Here is a 9,649-nt window from a genome sequence, read left to right as displayed (position 1 = left end):
GAGCTACTGCAAGCGATTTTCAGTGCTGGAAATCCGTTTATCCTTTGTTGAAACTTCCGAGTCATCGTGGAGAGCGCAGGTCACGGTTGCTTACCAACGGCAGATGCCACGAAAGCGCAAGCTCCCGAGCACTTTGGAAAGAAGGAGAAAGCGGCGCGACTGGCGTTTTTTTAGGCACGACATGTGAACGGCCCCAAAGTCTGTCTACACTGGACGCGACAAAGCGACCGTTGCCAATAATTTGAACTTTGTGTCTGTCAGTACTTTGTCGTGCCGCGCCGCATCCAGTGTAGACAGCATCACTGATTATATGGGTTCTATTGTATTTTGTCGCGCCGCGCCGCTCGCGTCTGGTGTAGACACGGTGAGAGCCACGCAGATGCACGTGAACACCGAATTCTGTTCACTTCTGCATCTATTTGTGCCTGAAATACTGTGCTCTGCAAGTATCCTTGTAAACACAGATGCTTATGGCATAGATGAAGGGAAACAATTGAGAAAGAAAATGGATGTGTAACAGTATATTGTTTAACAGCAGTTTAATGTTCCTGAGGCTTTCTGTGTTAAGAATGTTAATCAAATAACAAAACACAAAGAAAAATCACTTTTGTAGCTTTAACAGATTTATTAGATTTAATTTATACAGTGAAAACTATGCAGTGTTATTTTACATTTGATTATTCAATTTCTGTACCTGAATACTGTTAGACTTACCTGAAAAATATAAAGCACTGCTTATTTCATTTGTATCTTTGTTCTGTTATATTTATCTATGTTTGTAATTTGTTTATTTCCTATGCTGATTTACTCGACCTAAATCACCCCAATCGTTGATTTTTTTATCGTTGATTATATATCGCAGAAAAATAAAATATCGCAATGTGAGTTTTTTCCAATATCGTGCAGCCCTAGAATAAATGGTGTGGGCGGCGTCAGTATGGTTGCTAACAGAATACTGCTGTAAAGGTATTTCATAACTTCTTGGAGTAAAAGTAACTTCTTTTTACCCCTGAATGAAGAAAAAGGAAAAAAAGACAATATTTTACTGCCTTTACTGTAAAACTGAGGTGATCATTTAGAGATAATAACAACAGATTGCAATGGAGATGGTGAGGTCTTTATAAAACTAAACTATCTCACTTTTGGTGTGCGGTGGACGTTTAACTTATTTTAAATGGGCGGAAATCTTGAAGGAGGACATGGCTGTGGGTCAGTGACCTGTTGTTGGGGCTCAGAGTGGGCAGACAGCTACAGCAAAAAGAAATAGGACGTGCAAAGCTTGACAATGATCTAACACCGTCTCTGTGAAGTAGTAGGGCCTATTACATCATCTGAAAGTCGTTGTATGTGTGTGCCAGTGTTGATGATAGTTGTCCCATTGTATGCTAGTCACAAAACAAAATCAATGGGATAATCCAGAACAGGGCCATTAAATACTAGAAAAAAGATTATTCTTTTTCTAATTGCCTAAACATGGACACTCAATCAACTTTACTTCAGGTTCTACCAAACTAACCTTGAAAGTTGTGCACTAAAACAATTATCGTAACATATAGTAACACAACTATTTTTCCTGAGGTTGTTCTTATAAGTACATTTAATATATTGCCAATAATTGTAAGCAATTATGGAAATTCTGTGCATTTTACCTTAACAGGGAGGAGCCATACAACAGCAAGAGATCCTCTGAAAACATCACCTGTCAATGAGAACTAGGCTTGTCGCAATAAACAATATATCGACTTATCGCGCAATATATGTACATAACCTCAATAATTTTTGGTGACGCAATATATCGCCCATTATATTTACTTAAAAATGAATGTCATCGTGCTGTTGTGCTGTTTACATTCCACTTGTCTTTTGCAGCTTCTCGTACATAACGTGGTGTAGTCATGAGGTGCTAGTTCAAAATTAAAAAATGCTTCTACAAACAAAGTTTCATCTGCAGATATGGCCTTGTTCAGGGATCTGTGCCTTTGTGCATACGGACATCTGACTGCTAAGTAGTGATTGTGTTTCTCAGCAATAGTGTGCACCCTTCATTTACAGAGAAAAGAAGGTCAGGAAACAAATCTGTAGATGTAAAAATCTTCTTTGTGCATTTTTCTTTTTTTGTACTTGTTACTTTGCACTTTTTGTTAGAAAATGTTCATTTACCATTTATTCAAGTTTTTAAGGTATCTGATATTTTGATACTTAGTTCCCATGATCTAAATATTCTTAAAAATTAAAAGTTTGTTGTCATTTGGAAGTGTGTTGGCCTTCTTGCATTACTATGCTGTTACATTATGATTATATATTCAGTGGCATAAAACGGTCTTTAAAATGACAATAATATCGCTTATCGCAATTATTTCTGGGGCAATATATCGCACAACAAAAAGTTGTTATCGTGACAGGCCTAATGAGAACCCTCACGGAACTGTCTGTGTCCTCCTGCAGTTTGGCCAGATTAAACTCCCTTACATAACATTCATTTTTTCCTGCCAGTCTGTGTGTGTATAAGAAAATATATTCTGAACCACAATACTTTAAATTAATTTAATTTCAAATTGGTTGTCATCCAGTCTGCAAAATTATTTTAAGAAGGACTTCTGGAATGTTACTCTATTAGCTAAATCTAAAAAAATAACCTACACTGTTTAAAGTTGGCATGAAATGAAAATTGTCTCATGTACATAAACTCATGTATTTTCTAAATGCATGTCATTTATTTTATTGTGAACACACAAGTATATGTTTCTTTTTTTTAATCAAAATGTCATGACTAGATCTTCCAATAAAATGACATACTTTTGATTGGTGAGGTAAGATGGACTTCTTAATTTATTTAGTCTGCTTAAACTCGGTCCCGTCACAATTGACTGAAAGCTCGCATTCAACCAATCTGACACCATCCAATCAACAACTGATGCATAGAACCAAGTACCACCATTTATTTTTTCTTTAATAATTTGTAGCATTTGGACCAATCAGACACACAACTTTTTGTTATATTTAACAAATAATATCGAACTCCCCATCACCTAACCAAATGGCCAATTACGAGGGTCTATGGCCCCTTCCCCCGAAATGCACCTAACACCTCAGAAAGGCAGAACAGGCCTCTGGTTCCATGGTAACCAATGCTGATATCACTGGTTTTATGGCCTAAAAGGAATGCAGGGGATAAACTCCCTCATTTTCCTCATAAGAAAGGCACAAATGCACAGGAGAAACTGACTTTTCTACTAATTAATTCATAGGAAAACCTTCTTTGAATGAACACCCATTTTCTTCAGGCCATTGTGTATATTATTGCTGTGTTGTATTTAATCTGTTGTATTATAGACTATTTTTATTCATGCTTACGATAAACCACTCATTCATATAAGTAACTCTACCATGTCTAGTATCTATGAATTCGTCTTCGGATGATCTAACTGAGAGTGCATATTACATGCTGATACCTCTGCAACATATTGATGTTCTAAGAATCGGTACTAATTTGTGCCTCAACACTCCAGCGAATTACATATGCAAAATACCATGCTTACAGACAAAGAGTCATAAAAATCCCCAGTATTTCCAACCTCCCGCTTGGGATTTCAGCCTTCCTCATTGGACGAACCCATCTTGAGAGGCGTGAATCTCTGCAGGCTTTAAAAGGCCACACTCCATGTGACCCGCCCCTGTTCGGTGGTTCAGTGAGATGCTAAGATGAAGATGTGAGAAACGCTCCAGGATACCAAAGCTCGTGCCAGGCTCCGGCCTAGTCCTTTTCATTCATCAAGTGATTCTGACTCAAACTAGCTCTTTCTCATCAACCAACTTCAGCAAGATCTTGGGGCCTTAAGATTGCATCAGGAATCTTTTTCAGACATACGCAAGTATCAAACTTAGTCGATTTAATTGATGCATTAAGTATCAGTTACACCTTTTTACAAGGTTTGTTTGAACTAAGAATCTGACGTTTTCCCTCAGGTTTTAGATCTGCTGAATATGCAAAATGGTTCCATAAATGTCATTCCTTATGTCTCTTTCTTTAGTGCTAAACTTTAACCCTTTCCTATACCAACTGTATGTGGGTGTGTGTGTATGTTAGACCGGCTTAATGTGTTTATGTAGTATGTTAGACTAGTTTAAGTGTTTATGTAGTTAATAAAACCTTACTTGTATCACACTTGACGTGTTCATTGTTTACTCATAACCGGAGTCAATAATCATGCAGATTTACGTTACAAACTTATAGAATTGTACAGTAAGAAAGTTATTTCCTTTAACCAGGAAATTAACGTTCTTAGAATTGACAAGACGGTTGACCCTGAGTGGTCAGCTAAATATCTACAGTGGATCTAAAATATTAATAATTAATCATAATTAGTTATGGTTAATTATTCATATTTCCCCATGAGCTGATTCGCTACAATTAGTTTTACTCGAATGTACGTCAAAATATGAAAGAAAAGAACTGCCACTATTTCTGTTCCATCAGGACTTCAAGAAGATTCGTGAAGAAAAAGATTTGAAAGTGAAAGTGACATGTGGCCAAGTATGGTTACCCATATTCGGAATTAGTGCTCCGCATTTAACCCATCCTAAGTGCACACACACAGCAGTGAACACACACACACCATGAACACACACCCGGAGCAGTGGGCAGCCATTTATGCTGCAGCACCCGGGGAGCAGTTGGGGGTTCGGTGCCTTGCTCAAGGGAGAGCGCTGTACATTCACTCCCCCCATCTACAATCCCTGCCGGACATGAGACTCGAACTCGCAACCTTTGGGTTACGGGTCCGACTCTCTAATTAGGCCACGACTTGTGTTCACAGGATGCTGATGAGTTCCATTTCCAACTTGACATCAACTTCTCACACATGCACAAAGAGAGGTTTGGGTAAAGAACATTAAAAACAGGCTTTGTTTGTGCTATTTATTAAAGGAACTGAGTAGTACATTTGGAATATAATTCAGATTGGTTTTCTGCTATCATATTTTAGATGATTGAATGTTATTATGCAAATGCATGCTAAATTATTAATGCTCTTTCTTTTTACAGTAGAAGAAGAGACTGACTAACTGAACATAGCCTATTTGAACCAACCTGCAGAAAATGATTTGAATTACAGGCTGTTTACACAAAACTATTGTAATTTCAAGACTTTAAAGATAGATGTTACGTTCAAACAGCCATTTTGGCAACTTGAAGTAAGATAACAATAGCCTGGAAATCTAAAGAAAAACAGGTTACAGTCATAAAATGATGAGTAAACTGTCTTTGAATAGACTTCTAGAGATAAAAAGGGTTTACTGGTTTCTAAAATGTGTGTCTTCCCAGTGACTCATGTTTAAATGTCCCCCCCCCCCCCACAAACCTTTGGGTTACGGGTCCGACTCTCTAATTAGGCCACGACTTGTGTTCACAGGATGCTGATGAGTTCCATTTCCAACTTGACATTGCAGGAGAAACACTGAAATAAATCTTAGAGCTTAAATTAGTTCACAGTCTGAGGCATTTATTTCCAGTAATTCATGAGTCAGTTTGGCCTGACTTCATCTAATCAGTCACACACTACTGAGACATACTGTATGGGAGCAACTAATGACAGATCGTTAGATTGACCAGGGCAATTATTTGGCTGGTATTATTGGGTGAAATTATTAGTGCCATTTGAGCTACATCACAACATCCTCATCTATTGCTGTCGTAAATAAAATGAGAAAGGGACTGAGAGGCAGGTTAAGGGGGCAGAAAATGCTCTCTCTCCCGCTTTCAAGTCTCATTGTTACATAACTAGGCCATGACAGCCACTACATTCCACAGACTAGGCATTTAGCTACAAGATCAGACAGACAGCTGCACACAGACGGCAACAAGACGGCTTCTCACACATGCACAAAGAGAGGTTTGGGTAAAGAACATTAAAAACAGGCTTTGTTTGTGCTATTTATTAAAGCAACTGAGTAGTACATTTGGAATATAATTCAGATTGGTTTTCTGCTATCATATTTTAGATGATTAAATGTTATTATGCAAATGCATGCTAAATTATTAATGCTCTTTCTTTTTACAGTAGAAGAAGAGACTGACTAACTGAACATAGCCTATTTGAACCAACCTGCAGAAAATGATTTGAATTACAGGCTGTGTTTACAAAACTATTGTAATTTCAAGACTTTAAAGATAGATGTTACGTTCAAACAGCCATTTTGGCAACTTGAAGTAAGATAACAATAGCCTGGAAATCTAAAGAAAAACAGGTTACAGTCATAAAATGATGAGTAAACTGTCTTTGAATAGACTTCTAGAGATAAAAAGGGTTTACTGGTTTCTAAAATGTGTGTCTTCCCAGTGACTCATGTTTAAATGCCCCCCCCCCCCCAAAAAAAAAAAACATCAATGCTGGCCAAGGCACTAAACACGCACACAAAATCTAAAACTTATACGAGACCAGATAATGGTAAAATAATAAGTAATATAGCAGAGTGAGCGAAAACAACTTTTTTTGTGCTAGACTTTCTTACTCTGTTTCTCACACTTCCATGTAAAAAGTCTGTCAGGATGAAAAGTAAACATCAAGCTCCTGTTCAGCAAAAACATGGAAAAGCCGACCACAGACTACATACACATTTATAGCCCTTCTACAATTACCAAATGACAACATTACCCAAAGCATCCTCAATTACCGTATTACACGTAACTATGATTTCTATCAAATAAACTACTGTGTTATGAAAATGGTAAGCTAAACAAAAATGACACAGTTTCTACAGTCAGTTTTACTATATTGCACTATCATGGTCAATTTTAACCACTCAGAATCAATAATAAGCTCCAAACTGAAATGACGACATCTCAGTCATCTCTTCAACACAAACTGCTTTTGTTAAATGGAATCAGACTAGAAAGTTCTCTCAGAGACAGAAAGAAACCTGTATCAGTTATGTAACACAAAATAAGCGTTAGGGTATATTCAGTGGTGTTCCTCTACATAGAAATAATCAAATTACCACTACGGGTCCAGAGAATAACATTCTGCTATGGTTAGAACTGCACACTGTCAAGAGCATCCAAAATGTTTGTTTATCAGAGTATGCATTCTAACAATATTTACAGAAGAAAGTTGCAGACAATGCTGATAGTGGCTGATTCTTCAATTAGTGCCACTTTCGAAGCAACATCTTCTGACCGTTTTAATCTGCGTTACAATATTTGTCACATCCAGTAATAAAGATATTATAAGATTTATATGAATTCAAGTGGATTTGGTATAATATGATATGTGGTGGTTAAAGATAAACCTTGGACTTGCTTACACAACAAGTTAAAAGTCTGTTAACCATAGAAATGGGTTGTACAATTCTACAATAATAACCTCTATGGTAATGACACCTAATAAAACTACTAAAATCAAAAGCTTAAATGTATTTTAATCTATTCTTCGAAACTATAGTATTTAGGGGACAGAAAAGTTACCCGTATTAAAGAATCACTGTCAGTAAATGACATACAGTATATCAAACATTCATACGTGTACATTAACAGGCCTAATATGCGGTTTATTTTTTGTGTTTTTTAATGTTTTATTACACACAGATATATATATCCGAGAATTTTTAGCATTCATAATATGATCAATAAGGCCCGATGTTTTCAGGTGATGAAGTGACTGGTGTTTATTCACGAACCGCTGGTGTTGTGATCGATATGCGCAAACACAGGCCTCATGCGCCCATTTGACATAACAGCAGCACGCCCTGTGGGCCTATTTAGTGATTTATCACGTGTATATTCTTTTCTCTCTTTTTTTTTTTTTTACATAAAATGCACCATCATTACGAAAGCCAAGTCGAAACATAAATAAATAATGTAAAATCAGCATCAAAACAAAAAAAAACCTACAGCCTGTCCATGACCGCTTGTTTCTTTACACTAACGTGCCTCTTATGGGCCTTGATTCCGGGAATTAATTATTTTAAAAGCTGAGAAAACCACCTTCAAGACCGTAAAAAACGCACACAGTGCAGACATTTAATGTTAACGACGATGCGAGCGTAAAAACGGGCGTATGTGAGCGGAGATAACATTGCACGCGCACACGTCTACAACGTTTGTATTTAAGCATTTTAAAATAACAACACGCATAAATGTCGAGTTAGTTCATTCTTAATAAGGAACAAAACCACCATCTCCGTTAAATGTGGATCAGCAGCAGTGATGTAATATTTGCCAGCGGGCAGTCACGTCAACTTCCACCACACCGTGTTTACCAAATCCCCATTCAATTATAAAACCATATTTATACTCACGTTGACGATAAATGTCATCTCCTAGGTTCCCAGATGGCTCGATGTCAAATCACGCTGAAAGATGGCCACGTTTGGGTTGATTTTGTGGTGAAGATACTGAGCGCAACAGCGGCGCAACGTCAGGATGAAGCCAACCCTCCCTGACGCGAAGACTAACTGTGCGTCCTCTTACAATGCTGACTTTTGGGCATCTCTACGGTAATACACGGTCATAAGTCACGTCTTTTGGGTCCAGATGACCGGTTTTGCATACTGTGGTTTGACAGCGTGAGGGTGGGTGCGTGGGTGGGGTGTTTAGACTGCTGGGTCCCTGCAGGCAGCTCTTTGTTCAGCCTGCTCTCTAGTCATTAATAGAGATGCATTTCTCATTGTTTAGTCGAAGAATGCCTGCCTTTACTCTCAGACTCGGAGTTACGTCTTGTGAATGGTGTAAGGGCCCATCTGTCTGGGGGGCCCACCTAATTTTAGTTGGACAGGATAGAGAAAACAGGGAATACAGATGATCCAAAAAAAAATATCTGGATATTTAGGGCATGCATTGTAAATGTCATGGCAAATGGCTAAGTTGGCAAATGTTGTTAGACCTTTTCGCAGAACAATATTCACATTCCTCTTAACTCAACTGTTCCCCAAGTCATTCTTAGAGGATACAAATCAGTAACAACAGATGTCGTACAGTTTGTCTCTAAAAATAGTTTTGTAAATATGCTTGTTTAATATCTATATACGTATATTTCAATATTTATATAAATATGTATTTAAATTAAATATTTATATATGCATATATTTGATAAAATGTCAGATTTATTTATTTAAAATTAAACAAACTATTTTATTGTTTTAAATTAGCTATATATATATATATATATATTTAAAGGGGTCATATGATGTTGCTAAAAAGAACATTATTTTGTGTATTTGGTGTAATGAAATGTGTTTATGTGGTTTACGGTTCAAAAAACACATAATTTTCCACATACTGTACATTAATGTTTTTCCTCTATGCCCAGCCTTTCTAAAATGAGTCGATTTTTACAAAGCTGGTCGGTCTGAAATGCGAGGTGTGCTCTGATTGGTCAGCTATCCAGTACGTTGTGATTGGCCGAATACCTCAAGCGTGTGATGGAAATGTTACGCCCCTCACATACTGTGATGCCCTGTCCGGCCGGAGCGACAAGACAAAAACATTAAAACCTATTATAAACGAGGCATTTGTTGCATCCAGTGGGGACATAATTGCAGATTATAATGACTTATACTGTCTTTGTCAACATAAATCCAATGACAAAGAACAAGCGCTAATCTACACTGCTCAAAACTCGCGTTTGAATCGTCAGTGGCAAATCCTTTAAAA

At 37.3% G+C, this 9,649-nt stretch overlaps 1 protein-coding gene across 2 annotated transcripts in view; it reads right to left on the bottom strand.

Moving 5' to 3' along the window:
* Positions 1 to 8,608, bottom strand: part of LOC107595920 (iporin-like) — a 26,076-nt gene extending 17,468 nt beyond the window's left edge. For both annotated transcript variants that reach the window (XM_016286518.1, XM_016286519.1), the window contains exon 1: positions 8,296 to 8,608. The gene's annotated coding sequence lies outside the window, so the exon portion shown is untranslated. The remainder of the gene's footprint in view (positions 1 to 8,295) is intronic.
* Between the last annotated feature and the right edge of the window lie 1,041 nt (positions 8,609 to 9,649).

This window comes from Sinocyclocheilus grahami, unplaced genomic scaffold (genome assembly GCF_001515645.1).
Source record: "Sinocyclocheilus grahami isolate Dianchi unplaced genomic scaffold, SAMN03320097.WGS_v1.1 scaffold211.1, whole genome shotgun sequence".
In the NCBI taxonomy this organism is placed as follows: Eukaryota; Metazoa; Chordata; class Actinopteri; order Cypriniformes; family Cyprinidae; genus Sinocyclocheilus; species Sinocyclocheilus grahami.
This window is presented reverse-complemented; position numbering and strand designations above follow the sequence as displayed.